Genomic DNA, 25,514 nt, shown 5'->3' with positions numbered 1-25,514 from the left:
AATCCAAGAGTCCCGAGGTGCAGAGTCATCCACAACAAGCACAATGTCTCCTGGAACAAAATTGCGCTTGGTCTTATTCCATTTTTGGCGCTCCTGAAGCTGCGGTAGGTATTCCTTTGTCCAAATTTTCCGGAACAGGTTGGACATGTACTGGATTTGTTTTCATCTACGCACAGCATACAAGTCATCCTTTTGGAAAACACCAGGTGGAAAACAGGATGAGGTGATGGTTGGGAGTTAGAGCCTCTAGGTCATTAGGATCTGTGGATGCCTTTGTTATTGGTCTGCTGTTGAGAATAGCTTCGATTTTGCACAGCACAGTGTGGAGGCCGTCTTCATCCAGAGTTTGTTCTCTCAAAGTGGAGTTAAGGACTTTCCTGATTCTGGCTATGACTCCGATCAATGAACTTGTAAGATCGGGTCCCTGCAGCAGCTGTGTGTTCAGTGATGTACCTTTGAATGACGCAGCACAATCAAACACCACTCTGATTTTCTTCTTATGCGGATGGTATACACCATGATGACGAATTTAAAGGCCTACTGAAATGAAATGTGTTAATTTAAACGGGGATAGATCCATTCTATGTGTCATACTTGATCATTTCGCGATATTGCCTTATTTTTGCTGAAAGGATTTAGTATAGAACAACGACGATAAAGTTCGCAACTTTTGGTCTCTGATAAAAAAAAGCCTTGCCCCTACCGGAAGTAGCGTGACGTAGTCAGTTGTTCCCCTCCTCATATTTTCCTATTGTTTTCAACGCAGCTAGAGCGATTCGGACCGAGAAAGCGACGATTACCCCATTAATTTGAGCGAGGATGAAAGATTCGTGGATGAGGAACGTGAGAGTGAAGGACTAGAATGCAGTGCAAGACATATCTTTTTTCGCTCTGACCGTAACTTAGGTACAAGCTGGCTCAATGGATTCCACACTCTCTCCTTTTTCTATTGTGGATCACGGATTTGTATTTTAAACCACCTCGGATACTATATCCTCTTGAAAATGAGAGTCGAGAACGCGAAATGGACATTCACAGTGACTTTTATCTCCACGACAATACATCAACAAAGCTCTTTAGCTACTGAGCTAACGTGATAGCATCTGGTTCAAATGCAGATAGAAACAAAATAAATGAATCCCTGACTGGAAGGATAGACAGAAGATCAACAATACTATTAAACCATGGACATGTAACTACACGGTTAATAATTCTCAGCCTGGCAAAGCTTAACAATGCTGTTGCTAACGACGCTGAAGCTAACTTAGCAACTTAGCAACCGGACCTCACAGAGCTATGATAAAAACATTAGCGCTCCACCTACGCCAGCCAGCCCTCATCTGCTCATCAACACCCGTGCTCACCTGCGTTCCAGCGATCGACGGCGCGACGAAGGACTTCACCCGATCACAGATGCGGTTGGCGGCTAGCATCGGTTGGTGGCTAGCATCGGCTAGCGCGTCTGCTATCCAAGTAAGTCCTCTTGTTGTGTTGCTACAGCCAGCCGCTAATACACAGATCCCACCTACAAATTTTTTCTTTGCGATCTCCATTGTTCATTAAACAAATTGCAAAAGATTCACCAACACAGATGTCCAGAATACTGTGGAATTATGAAAACAGAGATTTTTGTATTGGCCTCAATGGGGGAGCCATACATCTGTTCTACTGGCTACGTCACACGCATACGTCATATCCAAAGGAGTTTTTCAACCGGAAGTTTAGCGGGAAATTTAAAATTGCACTTTATAAGTTAACCCGGCCATATTGGCATGTGTTGCAATGTTAAGATTTCATCATTGATGTATAAACTATCAGACTGCGTGGTCGGTAGTAGTGGGTTTCAGTAGGCCTTTAAGGCATGATATTGAAGAGGATTTCCATCATGAGTTCAACAAGGAATCTTGATGCTACTTTTTGTCGCCACTTACTGGACATCATGATACTTTTAGGTCAATTACATTAAATTACGCTCTGAATGAACCCATGCACAACATGTACTTATACGACCTACTGCAAACAACCTTCCCTAGTCATGACGCAAAAAAAAAAAATCCAACCAACAGAACAGACAAGGTCACGGAACTTTGTGGATATTATAAAAAAACGTCCAATCACCATAAAAATATCAAAATTACACAAATGTAAGTCCATTACAAATCATGATGGGAAAAAGGCAAAACTCTCAACACTTATCCAAGTTTGCCGCATTTTAGCTGCTTGATACTTCTGATTGATTACAAAACGTTAAGAAGATCTTCATGGAAGTAAACAAGGTAGGAGTCCAACTTTCACATACTCTTAATATATCAATAACCAATTATATACCCATTATATTAGTATAGGATAAAATGTGAAGTACTCCATCTTGTCCACCAGTCTTGGTGACTGAACCCTTTATGATCTTCACCCTCCTCAGTGTCCCAGGAGTGTCGTACCCAGTGGTTCAATTGCGACGACCCGTCGGACGACGGCGACGTGGAGTCCATACATCGACTCCTCAAGTCCTACCCGGACCAGGTCTGCAGAAACCCGCTCCAAATTGAGGCCAGGACAACGAGTGGACTGTCTTCCGAGCTCACGGCGGACATCTTCCTCACGTGAGTCCGCGGCCTCGTTTGCAGTCCGCTCAGACAAATTCACTTCTCTCTGATCGCCCGTCGCAGCCATGACGTGACTTTCGGCTTGGCGTGCATCAACAACCAGCAGCAGAGTCAACAGTGCGAGGACTATGAAGTCATGCTGGTCTGTCCCTCGGACTTCTGTCACGGTGAGTTTCACCATGTCCACAAAAAAAAAATGAAAATTTGTAGAGGACTGCCTGTAAGGAAGGTTGTCATTTTCATGCCAACAAAGCAAGCATGCCTGATAGAAAGAAATCAAAAGTAAGACTCCACTTTAGCTCGATGCTAAGCTACATTGGATATGCCATATACATGCTACTGATTAGCATTGGCGATTTTACATGGCGATTTCAAGATCTCCAAATTGTAAACAAAAACTTCAACTAAGATGCACGTTACAATGAATCAGCTGGTACAATACTTACAGTATGAACACTTTGTAGGACTCAACTTAGGACTTACAACTTGACGGCAAAGACTACTTCCAAAAATAATGTACCTGACAGGTTGCAGAACACGATGGTTCGACCTGGATGATCCCACCAGGGAGGGCGACTACGAGACGCTCCTGCAGCTGCTCAGAGTTTACCCCCAGGAGGTCTGCTCTCAGCCTGTAGCCGTGGAAGCCATGACAGTGTCTGGCATCCCCGCAAACCTCACTGGCGACGTCTTCCACATGTGAGTCTATATATCTACATCTACATATCGACATCTTTAAATCTACATTAATAAATCTGCCACTGTATATCTACATCTACTTCTAAATATATATGAACATCTTCATGTCTACATCACATAATGTATATATATATATATATATACATACATCTATGTATACATATATATACATACATCTATGTATACATATACATATATAAATACACATATATATACATATATATATATATATATGTACACATATATATATATATATGTGTGTATACATATACATATATATATATATATATATATATATATATATATATATATATATATATATATATATATATATATATATATATATATATATATATACATATATATATATATATATATATATATATGTATGTATATATATATATATATATATATATATATATATAAATATATATATATATATGTATATATAAATATATATATATACTGTAAATATATATATATATTCATATATCTGCATTTGTACATCTACCTTTATATAAATCTACATCTATATATCTACATCTACATATCTACATCTTTAAATTTACATCTTTATATCTACATTCATGTATCTGCAACTGTATATATTATCTACTTCTAAATATAAATCTACATCTATACGTCTATATATTTATATCTACATTACATATACTTTTGTACATCTACATCTATACATCACCAACTATGTATCTACATCTTTAGATCTTCATATATATATATATATATATATATATATATATATATATATATATATATATATATATATATATATATATATATATATATATATATATATATATATATATATATGAATGAACATACATATATACATATATATATATATATATGAATGAACATACATATATACATATATATATATATATATATATATATATATATATATATATATATATATATATATGTGTATATATATATATATATATATATATATATATATATATATATGTATATATATATATATATATATATATATATATATATATATGTATATATATATATATATATCTATCTATATATATCTATCTATATATATATATATATATATATATATATATATATATATATACATATATATATATATATATATATATATATATATATATATATATATATATATATACATATATATATATATATATATATATATATATATGTAGATGTACAGATGCAAATATATGCATTTATATAAATACATTATATCTACATATATATATATATATATATATATATATATATATATATATATATATATATATATATATATATATATGAATATATATATATGTATATATGTAGATGTAGATGTACAGATGCAAATATATGCATTTATATATATATATATATATATATATATATATATATATATATATATATATATATATATATATATATATATATATATATATATATGTATATATATATATATATATATATATATATATATATATATATATATATATGTATATATATGTATATATGTATATATATATATATATATATATATATATATATATATGTATATATATATATATATATATATATATATATATATATATATATATATATATATATATATATATATATATATATATTAAAGATTAAAGTACCAATGATTGTCACACACACACTAGATGTGGTGAAATTTGTCCTCTGCATTTGTCCCATCCCCTTGGGGATATATATATGTATATATACATATATATATATATATATATAATGTATTTATATAAATGCATATATATATATATATATACACACACTACCGTTCAAAAGTTTGGGGTCACATTGAAATGTCCTTATTTTGGAAGGAAAAGCACTGTACTTTTCAATGAAGATAACTTTAAACTAGTCTTAACTTTAAAGAAACACACTCTATACATTGCTAATGTGGTAAATGACTATTCTAGCTGCAAATGTCTGGTTTTTGGTGCAATATCTACATAGGTGCATAGAGGCCGATTTCCAGCAACTATCACTCCAGTGTTTTAATGTTACAATGTGTTTGCTCATTGGCTCAGAAGGCTAGTTGATGATTAGAAAACCCTTGTGCAATCATGTTCACACATCTGAAAACAGTTTAGCTCGTTACAGAAGCTACAAAACTGACCTTCCTTTGAGCAGATTGAGTTTCTGGAGCATCACATTTGTGGGGTCAATTAAACGCTCAAAATGGCCAGAAAAAGATAACTTTCATCTGAAACTCGACAGTCTATTCTTGTTCTTAGAAATGAAGGCTATTCCACAAAATTGTTTGGGTGACCCCAAACTTTTGAATGGTAGTGTATATATATATATACATTCATATATTTGCATCTGTACATATACATCTACTTCTATATACATATCTACATCTATATATGTCTACATCTTTAAATCTAAAACTATAAATCTACATTTGACGCAAGATTAGCGATTGAAAACGTTTATTTTGTATATACACGATACATTTATATACGTGCATTTCTATATGCAACATGTACTTGGCAGGTACGATGCCAGCGTGGGTTTTGCGTGTGTGAACGACGGGCAGCCGAGTGGCAAACGTTGCCATGACTACAAGGTGAGATTCACCTGCCTGCCTGCCTTCTGCTCTGCATGAAACATCTGCAATATTACAAATATGATACAAATATGGTACATATATGACAAAAATATGATACAATTATGATGTTTGTGTACTTGCGTGAGTGTGTGTGTAAAAAATAAACTCTGATGTCCCTTGGATGGAGGAAAAATGGTGCAGTTTTCTTGCAGAACAGCAGGGGGCGTGTTTGTCTTTGCACACGTTTACTGCAACTTAGTAAACAAAGTGTACTTACTGTAAGTGCTGCATGTGACACACAGTACATTTCAACAGTATATATATATATATATATATATATATATATATATATATATATATATATATATATATATATATATATATATATATATATATATATATATATATATATATATATATATATATGTGTATGTATATTAGGACTGCAACTCACGATTAATTTGATGATAGATTAATATGTCGATTATTACTTCGATTAATCGATTAATAATCGGATAAAAGAGACAATCTACATTTATATCCTATCCAGTATTTTATTGGGGGGAAAAACAGCATACTGGCACCATACTTATTTTGATTATTGTTTCTCAGCTGTTTGTAAATTTTGTAGTTTATAAATAAAGGTTTGGCAAAAAAATTAAAATTAAAAATAAAATAAAAATGTAAATTAAATTTTTTTTTTTAAAAAGCCTCTGCGCATGCACATAGCATAGATCCAACGAATCGATGACTAAATTAATCGGCAACTATTTGTATAATCGATTTTAATCGATTTAATCGATTAGTTGTTGCAGCCCTAATATATATATATGTATGTGGTTGTTTGTGAATTGTCAAACATGAAGTTTTACTAACTTGCGAGCAGTAATATACTCCTCACGAGGGTGATTTGGCGGAAGATAAGGTGCCTCGAACACCGAGTGACTCATTGTTCACCTGCAAACATGCCACAACGCGGATCAAAGGAGTCTAAAAAAGTTATTTGATTTATTATTGAACTTGATGCAAGTTATAACACTTTTTTTTTATTTATTATTGAACTTGATGCAAGTTATAACACTTTTGTTTTATTTATTATTGAACTTGATGCAAGTTATAACACTTTTATTTGATTTATTATTGAACTTGATGCAAGTTATAACACTTTTTTTGATTTATTATTGAACTTGATGCAAGTTATAACACTTTTGTTTTATTTATTATTGAACTTGATGCAAGTTATAACACTTTTATTTGATTTATTATTGAACTTGATGCAAGTTATAACACTTTTTTTGATTTATTATTGAACTTGATGCAAGTTATAACACTTTTGTTTTATTTATTATTGAACTTGATGCAAGTTATAACACTTTTATTTGATTTATTATTGAACTTGATGCAAGTTATAACACTTTTTTTGATTTATTATTGAACTTGATGCAAGTTATAACACTTTTATTTGATTTATTATTGAACTTGATGCAAGTTATAACACTTTTATTTGATTTATTATTGAACTTGATGCAAGTTATAACACTTTTGTTTTATTTATTATTGAACTTGATGCAAGTTATAACACTTTTATTTGATTTATTATTGAACTTGATGCAAGTTATAACACTTTTTTTGATTTATTATTGAACTTGATGCAAGTTATAACACTTTTTTTGATTTATTATTGAACTTGATGCAAGTTATAACACTTTTGTTTTATTTATTATTGAACTTGATGCAAGTTATAACACTTTTATTTGATTTATTATTGAACTTGATGCAAGTTATAACACTTTTTTTGATTTATTATTGAACTTGATGCAAGTTATAACACTTTTGTTTTATTTATTATTGAACTCGGACGGCGTGGCGAAGTTGGTAGAGTGGCTGTGCCAGCAATCGGAGTGTTGCTGGTTACTGGGGTTCAATTCCCACCTTCTACCTTCCTAGTCACGTCCGTTGTGTCCTTGGGCAAGACACTTCACCCTTTGCCTCTGATGGCTGCTGGTAAATATATATGATAAATGGGTTATACTTGTATAGCGCTTTTCTACCTTCAAGGTACTCAAAGCGCTTTGACAGTATTTCCACATTTACCCATTCACACACACATTCACACACTGATGGCGGGAGCTGCCATGCAAGGCGCTAACCAGCAGCCATCAGAGGCAAAGGGTGAAGTGTCTTGCCCAAGGACACAACGGACGTGACTAGGAAGGTAGAAGGTGGGAATTGAACCCCAGTAACCAGCAACACTCCGATTGCTGGCACAGCCACTCTACCAACTTCGCCACGCCGTCCAAGTTCAATAATAAATAAAACAAAAGTGTTATAACTTGCATCAAGTTCAATAATAAATCAAAAAAAGTGTTATAACTTGCATCAAGTTCAATAATAAATCAAATAAAAGTGTTATAACTTGCATCAAGTTCAATAATAAATAAAACTGAGCTGCCTTGACGCGAGTGTTTCCCGGTGAATGACACATTGTGTCCAATGCGCATTTGGCGCAACCCTCTTTATTAGAGCCTGCAGCCCGTTTCTTGACTTTGCCATGCGCGCCATCAGAGCAAAAGCCCACACAGTTTTCCCATTTAAGGTCGTGTTCTTTGAGGAAACTGTCCATTATCTTGAACAGCTCATCAGCAGTGGCTCTATTTTTTATGTATTTGCAAAACAGCAAATCCTCGCACAGTGACTCGCCATTCACAAAGCTTCCGCTTAGCCCCGCCCCCATTAGTTACTGTTGCTGTCTGTCAAACTTTCGCTCCTACCTAGTAATGTAAAGCATACAGGAAAAATAAGTAATTTACATTTATCTATATAGCGGATTTCACAGACAGAATCACAAAGTGATTTCCAGTGTGTATAGAAAATGAAAGCATAGTAAAAAAAATATCAAAGAATATAATAATAAAAAATAAAAAAAAATCAAAGTGAAATTTCCTCCCGTTCCTCGCGCCCCACCTGTCATGTCTCTATTCCCCACCAGTGGGGCGCGCCCCACACTTTGAGAAACGCTGACTTAAGTAGCTAGGAGAATACGTGTAAGAACAAAAGTACTTATGTGGATAGGAGAAAGCATGTTGGAACAAAAGTACTTAAGTGTATGGGAGAATACGTGTAAGAACAAAAGTACTTAAGTGGATAGGAGAAAGCGTGTTGGAACAAAAGTAATTAAGTGTATGGGAGAATACGTGTAAGAACAAAATTACTTAAGTGGACACGCGTACATGCACGGAGCACTTCAATCAATCAATCAATGTTTATTTATATAGCCCTAAATCACAAGTGTCTCAAAGGGCTGTACAAGCCACAACGACATCCTCGGTACAGAGCCCACATACGGGCAAGGAAAAACTCACCCCAGTGGGACGTCGGTGAATGACTATGAGAAACCTTGGAGAGGACCGCATATGTGGGTAACCCCCCCCCCCTCTAGGGGAGACCGAAAGCAGCGGATGTCGAGTGGGTCTGACATAACATTGTGAAAGTCCAGTCCACAGTGGATCCAACACATCAGCGGGAGTCCAGTCCACAGCGGGGCCAACAGGAAACCATCCCGAGCGGAGACGGGTCAGCAGCGCAGAGATGTCCCCAACCGATGCACAGGCTAGTGGTCCACCCGGGGTCCCGGCTCTGGACAGCCAGCACTTCATCCATGGCCACCGGACCTATGCAACTCCCCCTCGCAAGGGACAGGGGAGAAGAGGAGAGAAGAAAAGAAACGGCAGATCAACTGGTCTAAAAAAGGGGGGGTCTATTTAAAGGCTAGATTATACAAATGAGTTTTAAGATGGGACTTAAATGCTTCTACTGAGGTAGCATCTCTAACTGTTACCGGGAGGGCATTCCAGAGTACTGGAGCCCGAATAGAAAACGCTCTATAGCCCGCAGACTTTTTTTTGGCTCTGGGAATCACTAATAAGCCGGAGTTCTTTGAACGCAGATTTCTTGTCGGGACATATGGTAAAATACAATCGGCGAGATAGGCTGGAGCTAAACCGTGTAATATTTTATACGTAAGTAGTAAAACCTTAAAGTCGCATCTTAAGTGCACAGGAAGCCAGTGCAAGTGAGCCAGTATAGGCGTAATATGATCAAACTTTCTTGTTTTTGTCAAAAGCCTTGCAGCCGCATTTTGTACCAACTGTAATCTTTTAATGCTAGACATAGGGAGGCCCGAAAATAATACGTTACAGTAATCGAGACGAGACGTAACGAACGCATGAATAATGATCTCAGCGTCGCTAGTGGACAAGATGGAACGAATTTTAGCGATATTACGGAGATGAAAGAAGGCCGTTTTAGTAACACTCTTAATGTGTGACTCAAACGAGAGAGTTGGGTCGAAGATAATACCCAGATTCTTTACCGAGTCTCCTTGTTTAATTGTTTGGTTGTCAAATGTTAAGGTGGTATTATTAAATAGATGTTGGTGTCTAGCAGGACCGATAATCAGCATTTCCGTTTTCTTAGCGTTGAGTTGCAAAAAGTTAGCGGACATCCATTGTTTAATTTCATTAAGACACGCCTCCAGCTGACTACAGTCCGGCGTGTTGGTCAGCTTTAGGGGCATGTAGAGTTGAGTGTCATCAGCATAACAGTGAAAGCTAACACCGTACTTGCGTATGATGTCACCCAGCGGCAGCATGTAAATACTAAAGAGTGCAGGGCCAAGAACCGAACCCTGGGGAACTCCGCACGTTACCTTGACATAGTCCGAGGTCACATTGTTATGGGAGACGCACTGCATCCTGTCAGTAAGATAAGAGTTAAACCAAGACAAGGCTAAGTCTGACATACCAATACGTGTTTTGATACGCTCTAATAAAATATTATGATCGACGGTATCGAAAGCGGCGCTAAGATCAAGAAGCAGCAACATAGATGACGCATCAGAATCCATCGTTAGCAATAGATCATTAGTCATTTTTGCGAGGGCTGTCTCCGTAGAGTGATTTGCCCTGAAACCGGATTGAAAAGGTTCACAGAGATTGTTAGTCACTAAGTGTTCATTTAGCTGCTGTGCAACAGTTTTTTCGAGAATTTTGGAAATAAACGGAAGGTGGGAGACCGGTCGGTAGTTTACCATGAGGTCAGGATCGAGGTTAGGTCTTTTGAGCAGAGGATGAATAACCGCTTTTTTGAATGCTAGGGGAACAGTGCCGGAGGAAAGTGATAAGTTTATAATATTTAACACTGATGGACCTAATAATACAAACAGTTCCTTGATAAGTTTCCCAGGAAGTGGGTCAAGTAAACATGTTGTTTGTTTTATCCCACTTACACGCTGTAATAATTCCTCTAATGTTATTTCATCAAAAATAGAGAGACTATTTTGGAGGGCAGTGTCCGTCGTATATACAGTCGTATTTGTGTTAATAGAGCCCAGTTGTAGCTGGGATGCGTTGTCTTTAATCTCCTTTCTAATGAGTTCAATTTTCTTATTAAAGAAATTCATAAAATCATCTGCCGAGTGGGTGGAGCTACTGGGAGGAGTCCCTTGTTGGGTTAGCGATGCTACTGTACTAAACAGAAATTTAGGATCGTTTTTGTTGAGGCGGATGAGATTTGAGTAGTATTTAGCTTTAGCTAAGGTAAGCATGCGTTTATAAGTTATTAAACTATCACTCCATGCTTGATGGAAGACCTCAAGTTTAGTCGCGCGCCATTTGCGTTCCAGTTTTCTACATGATAATTTATGAGCTCTAATTTCTTCTGTAAACCATGGGGTGCGCCTTTTAGGGGCCCTTTTTTGCTTTAGCGGTGCTATACTATCAATAATTTCGCGCAAGGCATCATCAAAGTTGTTAGTGAGTTTATCAATAGAGCCGACATAATTTGGGAATGGTGCTATTACCGAAGGCAGTAGGTCAGCAAGAGTCATCGTTGTGGCAGCATTAATGTTGCGGCCGCTATAGCAGTTATTATTATTATTAGCTTGTTGACAAAGAGTCAAAACTTCAAATTTTATAAGGTAATGATCGGACATTACTTTAGTATATGGAAGTATCATAACTTTGGAGGTGGTGACACCCCTGACAAGCACTAGATCTATTGTATTACCGTTGCGATGCGTGGGTTCATGTATTATTTGTGTAAGACCACAGCTATCAATTATGGTTTGGAGCGCCACGCACTGAGGGTCCGATGGGGTATTCATATGGATATTAAAGTCCCCCATTATGATTATATTGTCGGCGTGCGTCACTAGATCAGCAACGAACTCTGAGAATTCACTGATAAAGTCCGAATAGGGCCCAGGGGGGCGGTAGATAACAGCCAGGTCGAGAGGTAGCGGTGTGACAGACCTCATAGTAAGCACCTCAAACGATTTATATTTATTATTTAGGTTAGGGGTAAGGTTGAAATTTTCATTGTATATTAGTGCGACACCCCCTCCCCTTTTAAGAGGGCGGGCAACATGCGCATTCGTATAGTTAGGAGGAGATGCCTCATTGAGCGCAAAAAATTCGTCCGGTTTGAGCCAGGTTTCGCTAAGACCAATGACGTTAAGATTGTTGTCTCTAATGACCTCATTAACCAATAACGCCTTGGGAGACAATGATCTTATGTTTAAAAAACCCATATTATAGGTATTGGGCTGTTTTGACGAGTTTTTGTTAAGATTATCCGTAGTGGCAATATTAACAATGTTGCGTTTATTATGCGTAGTGCACTTTAAATAGTTTCGACCATATCTAGGAATTGATATGACGGGAATTTTCCGATTGTTTGCTTGGTGCTGCAATAGACTGGACATATCATAATTTGCCACCTCAGTAGAATGCATGTCCACCTCTGACACAGACACAACAGAAAAAACATTATGTGAATTGTGTATTATTCTAAGAGAATTGCTATGCGTACATGGATTATCCAGCCTGGCGCTGGCTAGTTCTAGCTTAACTGACTCCTCACCCGGACTAACAGACATTGTAATTGCCTGTGACCGGGCTTGCTCTAGTGTAGTCAGTCAAGTGAGACTTAAATAGTAGTCTATGTTTCTAGACAGGATGATGGCGCCTTCCTGGTTAGGGTGAAGGCCGTCTCTCATCAGCAAGCCTGGTTTGCCCCAGAAAGAGGGTCAGTTATCAATAAACGTTAGTCCCTGCTGCCTACAGTAGATAGCCAACCACTTGTTAAGCGAGACTAATCTGCTATATCTCTCATCATTGCCTCTCGCAGGCAGGGGGCCAGAGACAATTACTCGATGCCTGGACATCTTTCTGGCGAGATCACAAGTCCTGGCTATGTTTCTCTTTGTAATCTCTGACTGTCTCATTCTAGTGTCATTGGAGCCAACGTGTACAACTATATTCGCATAATTAGTGGTGCGATTAGCCTGTCGTACGTGTTTACTAGGCCTGTTGCGAGTTAGCTCCCTAAGATTAGCTTCAATGTCAGGTGCTCTGGCCCCGGGGATACACTTTATTGTGGCTGGTTTGCTAAGCTTTATGTTTCGGGTGATGGAGTCCCCTATAACTAAGGTGTGGTGCCCGGTAGACTGGGGTGTAGGACTAGCTAAAGAGCTAAATCTATTATGCGTCTCAACCGGTACACCGTAGCTTGTAGGCCGCTTAGGACTGCTACAAGCTGGGCTAGTTAGCTCGCTACAGCTAACGCTAGCAGATGTGTCCGCAACATCTAAAGTTACGACATTACTCTGCTCTAACTGGCGGACACGGCCCTCTAGCAGAGCCAACCTCTCCGTGAGTATGGTGCAAGACGCGCAGGAAGCCATTACTCACAGTGTTTTCTGTCACCGAGTGAAGTTCCTGCTGTCCTCAGGGAAGTGGTCGCGGTCTGTAGGAGTAGCTTCTTACTGACCGGCGCTGCCTTTCTCCGCGCTAGCTTAGCAGCTAGCTAGCTGAGGAAAGGGTGGTGGGACAGAGATCGGGTGATTTGCAAGTTAAATAGTACCACTAAAAATGTTTGAGAAGTGATAAAGAAAGCTGTAGAACAATTAAAAGCACACAGATAGAGCGCTACTTAGCTTTTTCGCAACAGCGAACAGACGGCGAGCAGTCACGCACGGTGAACCGGAACCGGAAGTCTTGCACAAAAACAGTCCAAAGGAGTGAAAGCGCTACATAAATCTAATCCATTATAATAACAATTATTATTATTATTGGTACTAACAATTTGCAGTAATGTTGTTGTTATGAGAGAATGGGGGATGTTTTCTTGTTGTTGTTTTGTCATTAAAAAATGCAACCATGTGTGCTTACGGACTGTATCCCCAGACTGTATTGATCTATATTGATATATAATGTAGGAACCAGAAAAATGAATAACAGAAAGAAACAACCCTTTTGTGTGAATGAGTGTAAATGGGGGAGGGAGGTTTTTTGGGCAAGTGTATCTTGTGTTTTTTATGTTGATTTAATAAAAAATAAAAATAAAATATATTTTTTTATTTTTTTATTTCTTGTGCGGCCCGGTACCAATCGATCCACGGACCGTTACCGGGCCGCGGCCCGGTGGTTGGGGACCCCTGATTTATTTGACGCACGTTCGAAGCCTAAAACCACTTGTCCTGCTGCGCACGCATCCGTGCCGTGATCCGGCGCAGGCTTTGCGCCTGTGCGCGCCGCTCAGCAGCAGAATTCCCGCAGACGCCACTTCCGGTGGAATATTCCAGTGAACGTTCACTTGCTCTTTAAAAGCCCGCGCTGGGGAAGGCGACGAAGACTTTGACAGGTAAACGTGCCGCAGGTGATGACGAGGATGATGACGACGACGACGGCAGATTAAAACGTCTAAGAAGAAGAAAAAAAAAAAAAAATTATAATTCATATTAAATACAAAGAACAGGTTCCTAATCGGTTCACAGACGCCTCTCGTTTGATTTGTGATCTTCTTGCAATCTGTGGACTTCACTTCAGGTAAGATCGAACTCTTGTTTCACGTCATGTTGTGGAATCTTTTTGTGACGCAGTTGTGCTCCACGCTCATTAAATCAATTATTTTAAATCTAAATTGGCAAACCAATGTTGTCTCCGTCTGAAATAACTCCACTAAATATTCATATTATTATAATGTAATTATTATTATTATCATATTTCAAAAATTCAAATACATTATATTTCAGTAGTTTAAAATTGCATACATGTTGCTAGACACCGGCAAATAAATGCATGAATTAATAACAAACAAGTATGTAAATTAATATTGAATACATAAATAAAAAAAACAGACACAGTTGTCATGAATAAATAGTGGATTAACAGGTTATTACTTGCTTGCATACTTTAATTTTTTTTTTAAAAAACCTCAATATGCAATGCGATTTTATAGTCAGAATGTAATATTTTTTTTACTGGAATGTATGTCATTTATTTGTTCGACATTTTCCAAACAGTGTCATCGAAAGTACAGTCGGCTTTTATTTTGAAGAATAATTATAGAGTAATTAATATATAACACATTTCAAAACCGCAGACATAAGAAACAATTTGAAACAAACAAAAGGGCACTTAGTGTCACGTTTACATGGATGAATACAATATTTAAAGTAAAATATGCTTTAAAAGAAGTGCAGAATATATCACCGAAATTACTCAAATGTAATAAATGAACAATTAAAAAGTGTAGATCACGTGCTGGGCAAGCGGCCCCATGATATTTGGGGTCCCCGGTGTCATGTAAATATAAACATGTTAAATGATACGTGAAATTTTACTGAAAAAGTTTTCTTAGCCCACTCCTGCTCCGTCATAGATAAAAAAAACATTAAAATAGTCCTTTTCAGACACACCATGATTCTTTGTCATTTTCTTTTGTGTTTTGAGCTGATAATGTGTTTTTGTTTGAATTGTGTAGATCAGGGGTCACCAACCTTTTTGAAACCAAGAGCTACTTCTTGGGTAGTGATTAATGCGAAGGGCTACCAGTTTGATACACACTTAAATAAATTGCCAGAAATAGCCAATTTGCTCAATTTACCTTTAACTCTATGTTATTATTAATAATTAATGATATTTACACTTAATTGAACGGTTTAAAAGAGGAGAAAACACGAAAAAAATGACAATTACATTTTGAAACATAGTTTATCTTCCATTTCGACTCTGTAAAATTCAAAATTCAACCGAAAAAAAGAAGAGAAAAACTAGCTAACTCGAATCTTTTTGAAAAAATTAAAAAAATTATTTATGGAACATCATTAGTAATTTTTCCTGATTAAGATTAATTTTAGAATTTTGATGACATGTTTTAAATAGGTTAAAATCCAATCTGCACTTTGTTAGAATATATAACAAATTGGACCAAGCTATATTTCTAACAAAGACAAATCATTATTTCTTCTAGATTTTCCAGAACAAACATTTTAAAAGAAATTCAAAAGACTTTGAAATAAGATTTAAATTTGATTCTACAGATTTTCTAGATTTGCCAGAATAATTGTTTTGAATTTTAATCATAGTAGGTTTGAAGAAATATTTCACAAATATTCTTCGTCGAAAAAACAGAAGCTAAAATGAAGAATTAAATTAAAATGTATTTGTTATTCTTTACAATAAAAAAAAATACATTTACTTGAACATTAATTTAAATTGTCAGGAAAGAAGAGGAAGGAAATTAAAAGGTAAAAAGGTATATGTGTTTAAAAATCCTAAAATCATTTTTAAGGTTGGATTTTTTTCTCTAAAATTGTCTTTCTGAAAGTTATAAGAAGCAAAGTAAAAAAATTAATGAATGTATTTAAACGAGTGAAGACCAAGTCTTTAAAATATTTTCTTGGATTTTCAAATTCTATTAGAGTTTTGTCTCTCTTAGAATTAAAAATGTCGGGCAAAGTGAGACCAGATTGCTAGTAAATAAATACAATTTAAAAAATAGAGGCAGCTCACTGGTAAGTGCTGCTGTTTGAGCTATTTTTAGAACAGGCCAGCGGGCTACTCATCTGGTCCTTACGGGCTACCTGGTGCCCGCGGGCACCGCGTTGGTGACCCCTGGTGTAGATGAAGAGTAGCCTTTGAGCAAAAAAACCCAAAAAAACAAGTGTCAAAATAAATTCAAGTGTGATGTATGAGATTTAGGAATCGTTTCACATGAATAAAAAAAGTCTACAAAATTCTGCTTAGGGCTTCAATTTCTGATCGTAAAAGCATTAAAAGGAAGTTGTTCACAATATTATGTAACTTATAATATATACTGTACGTATATATATATATATATATATATATATATATATATATATATATATATATATATATATATATATATCCAAAACCAGTGAAGTTGGCACGTTGTGTAATTCGTAAATAAAAACAAAATACAATGATTTGCAAATCCTTTTCAACTTATATTCAATTGAATTGACTGCAAAGACATGATATGTAATGTTCGAACTGAGAAACTTATTTTTTTGTTGTTGCAATTAATCATTGACTTAGAATTTAATGGCAGCAGACCACCGAACACTTTTCCACTTTGCATCAGTCCATCTTAGATGAGCTCGGGCCCAGTGAGGCCGGCGGCGTTTCTGGGTGTTGTTGATTAATGGCTTTCGCTTTGCATAGTAGAGTTTTAAGTTGCACTTACAGATGTAGCGACGAACTGTAGTTACTGACAGTGGTTTTCTGAAGTGTTCCTGAGCCCATGTGGTGAAATCCTTTACACACTGATGTCGCTTTTTGATGCAGTACCGCCTGAGGGATCAAAGGTCCATAATATCATCGCTTACATGCAGTGATTTCTCCAGATTCGCTGAACCTTTTGATGATATTACGGACCGTAGATGGTGAAATCCCTAAATTCCATCCAATAGCTGGTTGAGAAATGTTGTTCTTAAACTGTTGGGCAATTTGTTCACGCATTTGTTGACAAAGTGGTGACCCTCGCCCCGTCCTTGTTTGTGAATGACTGAGCATTTCATAGAAGCTGCTTTTACACCCAATCATGGCACCCACCTGTTCCAAATTAGCCTGTCCACCTGTGGGATGTTCCAAATAAGTTTTTGATGAGCATTCCTCAACATTCTCAGTCTTTTTTTTGCCACTTGTGCCAGCTTTTTTGAAACTTGTCACAGGCATCAAATTCTAAATGAGCTAATTGCAAAAAAAAAATCACAAAGTTTACCAGTTCGAACGTTAAGTATCTTGTCTTTGGTAGGTAGGTAGGTCTTTATTGTCATTGCACAAGTACAGTCTATTCAATTGAATATAAGTTGAAAAGGATTTGTAAATCATTGTATTCTGTTTTTATTTACCATTTAGACAACGTGCCAACTTCATTGGTTTTTGGACTTGTGTATATATGTATATGTGTATATATGTATACATATGTATATATTATTCATATGTATGTATAAATGTGTACATTTTTTGACACCCCTAATACATATATATATATATATATATATATATATATATATATATATATATATATATATATATATATATATATATATATATATATATATATATATATATATATATATATATATATATATATATATATATATACACAAAAAATGTGTGTATATATATATATATATATATATATATATATATATATATATATATATATATATATATATATATATATATATATATATATATATATATATATATATATATACATATATACATTTTTTGACACCCCTTATATATATTACATATATATATATATATATATATATATATATATATATATATATATATATATATATATATTACAGTAGGTTGTGAGTTCAAACCCCGGCCGGGTCATACCAAAGACTATAAAAATGGGACCCATTACCTCCCTGCTTGGCACTCAGCATCAAGGGTTGGAATTGGGGGTTAAATCACCAAAAATGATTCCCGGGCGCGGCTACGCTGCTGCCCACTGCTCCCCTCACCTCCCAGGGGGTGATCAAGGGGATGGGTCAAATGCAGAGGACAAATTTCACCACACCTAGTGTGTGTGACAATCATTGGTACTTTAACTTTAACTTTAACTTTAATATAAGGGGTGTCAAAAAAATGTATGTATACATACAGTATGTAAATATACATATATACATACTGTATATACATATATACGTTAGGTCAGGAAAAAGCACAGAGGCTATTTCATCCCTACAAGCCTGTCTCGCAGGTTTTCGCAGGGAAACCTGCAGTGCAGCCTCTTTCGCAGGTATCTCTTTTTTTGGGAAAAATTCCACAAACCCTTTGTAGTGATCGCAGTAAGAATAAAACCACATTGCTAGTAGCAGCAAGAATGGAGGAGGAGTTGCAGTATACGTAAAGAAAGACTTGCACTACAAGGTGGTTTAAAACATGTCATTTGCTCTTGATTATATTTTAGAGTGTATAACTATTGAAATATGTCACGAAAACACCACACACATGTCGATCAGCTGTATATACACAACACATCAGTCGAGTAGTAGAGTGAACAAGATGTAGATGATACTTTCCTGATGCTGTGTGACAACCATTGTCCATGGAAACAACCTAGTACCAAGCCAAAGAAAAACAATCAACCACCAATCATTGATAACTATGTGATAATTAATAACTATGTGATAATTAATAACTATGTGATGTAACACTTGTAATTAATAACTATGTGATAATTAATAACTATGTGATATGCCACCTGCAATTAATAACTGACAAGATGTTGTGGTCATATTTTCTTTCAGCCACTCCAGAGAAGTCATGATCTTGTTGACGCCTTCCTCCGGTAAGTTCTCTCTGATCTGATGTTTCATCTTCAAATGAGCTTAACTTGTCATTTATTAGAAGGACATTGCAGCGTGTTGTGAAATGCATCATTCATGCTTTGCACCCAGTAGCCATTTGACAGGATTCAATTTAAATATATTGTCAAAATTTCATTTTTTTTAAATAGAAAATATTGGGAGGAAAAAGTTGTCATATCAGAATTTTTAGGAACCTTCTGGAGCGAAAGAAATGACAAAACAAAACGATGTAATTTTACCAGATTGAAGCCAAATGTATCGTGAAAAAGTATTTTTATTTTATTTTAGAAAAACACAATATTGTGTGGAAAAAAGTTATCTTTCAAGAATTGTGTAAAAATATTAATAACAAGGTTTTTGTAGTTAGTTAGTTGTCATTGTACAATAATTGTGTTAGAATTTTTTGAGTAAAATGTTAAACATTAAAAAAATATATGCCATTTTAAAGGATTCAAGTCAAATATATTGTGGAAAAAAAGCCATATTTTTTTTTTTTGGAAAATAGGTTGCAATATTGTGAGGAAAAGTTGTCATATAACATTTTTTAGGCATTTTCTGGAAAAAAAAATTTTTTCACAAAACAAAATTAGAGTATGTAGTTTTACCAGATATAAGTCAAATATATTATAAACAGTCTTTTTTTTTTTTGACAAAAGTTAGTGATTAAAAAATAATTTTTGTCATTGTACAATAATTATTTCAGAATATTTAGAGTTAAATGTTAAACATTTCCCTCAAAAAATATGCCATTTTAAAGGATTAAAGTCAAATATATTGTGAAAAAATCCATCTTTTTTTTTTAGAAAATAGGTTGCAATATTGTATGAAAAAGTTGTCAAATAGGATTTTTTAGGAATCGTCTGAGAAAAAAAATAATTTCACAAAACAAAATTTAGTAATTTTACCAGATAAAAGTCAAATGTATTATATAAAAATGTTCTTTTTATACGAAAAAGTTAGTAATATTTGAAGAAAAATGTTGTCGTTGTACAAGAATTATGTCAGAATATTTTTAGTAAAATGTTAAACCCATACAAAGGAAAAAATATGCCATTTTAAAGGATTAAAGTCAAATATATTGTGAAAAAGGCCATCATTTTTTAGAAAATAGGTTGCAATATTGTGAGAAAAAGTTGTCAAAGGATTTTTTTAGGAATCTTCTGAGGGAAAAAAATATTTCACAAAACAAAATTATGTAATTTTACCAGATAAAAGTCAAATATATTCTACAAATTGTATTTATTATTTTTTTTTAAATTTTGTGATATTTAAAAAAAATGTCATTGTACAAGAATTGTCGGAATATTTTGAGTAAAATGTTAAACATTTACAAGAAAACAAATGCCATTTTAAAGGATTAAAGTCAAAGATATTGTGAAAAAGGCCATATTTTTTTTGAAAATACCGTAATTTCCGGACTATAAGCCGCACCTGACTATAAGCCGCACCAGCTAAATTTAGGGGGAAATACAGATTGCTCCATATATAAGCCGCACCCGACTATAAGCCGCAGGGTTTTGATGTGTAATTAGCGTAGTATATAGGTGTGCAGGACTTCGGTTGCTTCTCCCCCTCGTGCACAAACTGCCTTGAAGATGCAGGATGGGAGGAAGGCGGCAGAGTGTTGACAACCGTGCGTCGACTCCAAGACATTTCAGCACTTGGTTGTGCTGCCAAGTGTATCGAAGGCTTGTCTTGCAGCCGACCAGGATGTGTTCCAGGTTTGCTGGAGATGGAAAAAGGGGGCATGTGGGGTCTTCTTCGTACCACTGGCTTAGGTTCTGTGGTGATGGTAGGACGTCGTATGTGGCTCGCAGTATGAAGCTGGTTCAAAAAGCTTCCATGTCCCAAATCTCTTTCCAGGAGAGCTTTCGCTTCTCAACATTTTCCCAACACATCCAATGACCTTGCTTTCCTTGTGAGACAGCCTTTGCACACCTCTCAGCCTCTTCCTCTCTGCGAACTTCTTCGACCTCAAGTCCACGTCGCTGAGCTGGACCTGCTTTGTACCAGGATGGTGTACTCTCTCCGGGACCAAGGCCAACGCTTTCCATTTGCACGTGGCCGACGATGTCTCGATGCTTAAGGGCTGACTTGGCCTGGTGTGTAGCTGCAGCTGGAGTCCACTTCCTCCCGGTTACAAGGGTCAGAGCATTTTTAGCCACACAGGGTCTCGGGATTCTGTCAGTATCATCTCCAGCCGGACTTTGGTACTCTTGATTTCCTCTGTGAGGCTGAACAGAGGAAGCTCCAGGATGTCTTTACCATACAAAGCTATGTTGGTAAGGCACCTGGGAAGACCTAGCCATTTCCTGGCAAAGGAGCTGATCAACCTCTCAAGTTTCTCAACCTTTGAGATCGGCATCTCATAGATGGTCAGAGGCCACATCAACCGAGGTATTAGACCAAACTGAAGGCACCAAAGCTTCAACCTGCCAGGGAGCAGGGTCTTGTCGATGCGCTGAAGACCACTGGTAGCATCCTGTCTAAGCTGTTCCACTTGGGTCGTATCCTTGAGGGTTGCATCGTACCACCGCCCGAGGCTCTTGATTGGCTTTGCTACCACGGTTGGTATGGGCTCCTCGCCGATGTAAAAGCGCTGGTCCGATAGCTTGCCTTTGACAACAGACAGGCTCCTGGACTTGCTCGGTTTAAACTTCATCCGGGCCCATTCAATGTTTTCCTGCAACTTCCTCACCAGTCGTCTGGTACATGGGATGGTTGAAGTGAGAGTGGTCATATCATCCATGTATGCCCTAATGGGAGGGAGCCAAAGGCCTGGTTTTAGCTGCTCTCCTCCCACCACCCATCGAGATGCACGGATGATGACCTCCATTTCCATGGTGAAGGCCAGTGGGGAAATGGTGCATCCTGCCATAATGCCCACCTCCAGGTGTTGCCAAGCCGTGGTGTACTCTGCCGTTGACAGGCATATCTGCACGTCCAGGGAATAGGCCCTGACGAGGGCACTGATAGCATTTAGAACCTGGTAGTAGCTTAACGTAGTCCACTGGACGTTGTGTGGAAATGAGCCAAAGACGTTGGCCAGATCCAGGAAAACCACATGGAGGTCTCTTCCATCACTCTTTGCGGCCTGGACTTGGTGCCATATCATGCTCAGGTGCTCGACACACACCCGGGAAAGCCTGGCATCCCTGCTTTCTGCACTGATGTGTCAATGAAGTGGTTCATTTCCAGGTAGGTGGTCATCCTGCGAGCCACATGTGTTCTTAATTTCTGCCAGGCCCCGGATTCCCATGTTCTTAAGGAGACTGGTATTTGACCTGCCCACGACGCCTCTGCAGCCCACCTCCACAGGGAGAACTGTAAAAATATAAAACTAGTCTTTTTTTTAATTTTTTTTTTTTCAAGAAAAGTTAGTAATATTTTAAGAAAAATGTTGTCAGTGTACAAGAATTATGTCAGAATATTATGAGTAAAATGTTAAACATTTACAAGAAAAATATGCCATTTTAAAGGATTAAAGTCAAATTTATTGTGAAAAAGGCCATATTTTTTTAGAAAATAGGTTGCAATATTGTGAGAAAGTTGTGATATAAGATTTTTTAGGAATTTTCTGAGAAAAAAAACAATTTCACACAACAAAATTATGTAATTTTACCAGATAAAAGCCAAATATATTATAAAAAATAATGTGGTTTTTTTAGAAAAGTTAGTAATATTTTAAGAAAAATGTTGTCATTGCACAAGAATTGTCAGATTATTTTGAGTAAAATGTTAAACATCTACAATAAAAAATGCCATTTTAAAGAATTAAAGTAAAATTTATTGTGAAAAAGGCCATGTTTTTTTTTTTTTAGAAAATAGGTAGCAATCTTGTGAGAAAAATTTGTCAAATAAGATTTTTTAGGAATCTTCTGATAAAAAAAAATATTTCACAAAACAAAATTATGTAATTTGACCAGATAAAAGCCAAATATATTATAAAAAATAGTGGGGGTTTTTTGAGAAAAGTTTGTAATGTTTTAAGAATTTTTTTGTCATTGTACAAGCATTCCAACCATCCATTTTCTACTGTTTGTCCCAAGAATTATGTCAGAATATTTTGAGGAAAATGTTAAACATTTACAATAAAAAGTATGCAATTTTACAGGAAATAATGTCAGATATACTGTGAACGAGTATTTATTTTTTTCCAGAAAAACGCAACATTTTATCAAAAAAAGTTATCGTTCAAGAATTGTGTAAAAACATTAAGAAAAAAAGTTTATAGTCTTTTTTTTAAAAAGGTATGCCATTTTTCATGATTGAAGTCATTTTATAAAATTGTTTATTTTATTTTGGAAAAAAGTTGCATTAAAGTCTGCAAAAACATTTTGGAATATTCTGAGAATCTTTTTTTATTTATTTTACAAGACAAATGTATGTAATTTTACAGGATTAAAGTTTATTATAAAAAAAATAGAAATAGTTTGAAACAAAAGTTGTCATTGTATATTGTGTAAAAATTATGCCATTTTACAGGATTAAAGTCAAACTTTTTGTTTAATGAAAAACACAGTATTGTTTGAAAACATTCTTACAAGAATTGTGTAGGACTATATTAAGAAAAAAAATTAAATTTAAAAAAAAAAAAGAAAATTCTACCGATTATCATGATTAACGTCAAATATATTGTAAAAAAAAGTCAGTTTTTTTTTTTAGAAAAACGCAAAATCGTGTGAAAAAATATATCTTACAAGAATTGTGTAGACATAATTTAAGAAAATTATATTTTAAGAAAAAAGTAAAAAAAATATAATAATAATAAAAAGGTCTACCAATGATAAAAGTAAAAAATATTGTAAAAAAATAAATAAATAATAAAAAGTCAGTTTTATTTAGAAAAACACAATCTTGTGAAAAAATTATCTTACAAAAATTGTGTAGAAATATTTTAAGAAAATAATATTTTAAGAAAAAAGTTTACTTTTTTTTTTTTTTTTAATTAAAAGTTCTACCATTGATTAAAGTCAAATATATTGTGAAAAAAGTCTTTTTTTTTTCTTTTTTTTTTCCAGAAAAAACAAGTTTGAATATTGTGAGAAAGTTTTCATACAATATTTTTTAAGAATATTCTTGAGAGTTTTTCATTTTATGTTACAAGACAAAATTATGTAATTTTACAAGATTGAAACTCAAATATATGATGAAAAAGTTTTTTGGGGGCGGGGGAAAGTTATAATTTTGTGATTAAGAAAAAGTTGTCGTACAAAAATTATGCACTGTAGAAATATTTTAAGTTTAAATTTGACACAAAAATGGTTACCACAAAAATGTAAATATTGTGAAAATATTGTGGGGGGAAGTATTTTTTACAAAATAGTTACCAATGTGTCTACTAACTGTATAAATATTGGATAAAAAAGGTTTACATTTTACAAGAATATTTTACAGAATGCTAAAAACACGGAATGCTAACACTCGGCTAATGGTGTAGCCGTGGCTGTCAGGTTGACCAAGTTTTAGCAGAACAACTCACGTGGCTTCAGCACATGTCTAACTTGGAAGAATTACCCAGGATGTGATGAAGTATTTCCAGGTAATGGTCGTGTTGTAGTGGCCGGGTGATGCTTGGAGGATCCTCCAGGCTACCAGTGAGTACTGTACTCTACAGTAGAATGATTTATATCAGTGCAAAGGTGACTCTGAGGATGATATTTCATGTTTAGAGCGCCCTAATGATGTTCAATATCCATGATCCAACTTTGTGCAAACTTTAGTTTTCACAAAGAGACTTTAAAGTCCATCCTAGCTTTTATTGTTGTAAATAAAAACACAAAAATAAAGATTTGGACTGTTGAATTTCCATAGGTCAGCGCTTTTCATAGGTGTGAGCAGACAAATTGATCTCACGTCTGGTATGTGTGTCAACGCATCACACTTCACTGGAGCGTGTGTGTGTGCGTGCGTGCGTGTGTGTGTTTGT

At 35.4% G+C, this 25,514-nt stretch overlaps 1 protein-coding gene across 5 annotated transcripts in view; it reads left to right on the top strand.

The window, feature by feature from the left end:
- Window positions 1–14,436: 14,436 nt before the first annotated feature.
- tmem269 (transmembrane protein 269) overlaps window positions 14,437–25,514 on the top strand; it is a 46,511-nt gene continuing 35,433 nt past the window's right edge. The window contains exons 1-3 of one of the 5 annotated variants that reach the window (XR_009826730.1): window positions 14,437–14,589; window positions 14,699–14,774; window positions 19,526–19,566. The gene's annotated coding sequence lies outside the window, so the exon portion shown is untranslated. The other 4 variants (XR_009826731.1, XR_009826733.1, XR_009826732.1 and 1 more) reach the window with 4 other exon arrangements.

This window comes from Entelurus aequoreus, linkage group LG07, assembly GCF_033978785.1.
Source record: "Entelurus aequoreus isolate RoL-2023_Sb linkage group LG07, RoL_Eaeq_v1.1, whole genome shotgun sequence".
NCBI classification, from domain to species: Eukaryota; Metazoa; Chordata; class Actinopteri; order Syngnathiformes; family Syngnathidae; genus Entelurus; species Entelurus aequoreus.
Note: the sequence above shows the minus strand (reverse complement) of the source record. Positions and strands in the feature narration are given on the sequence as shown.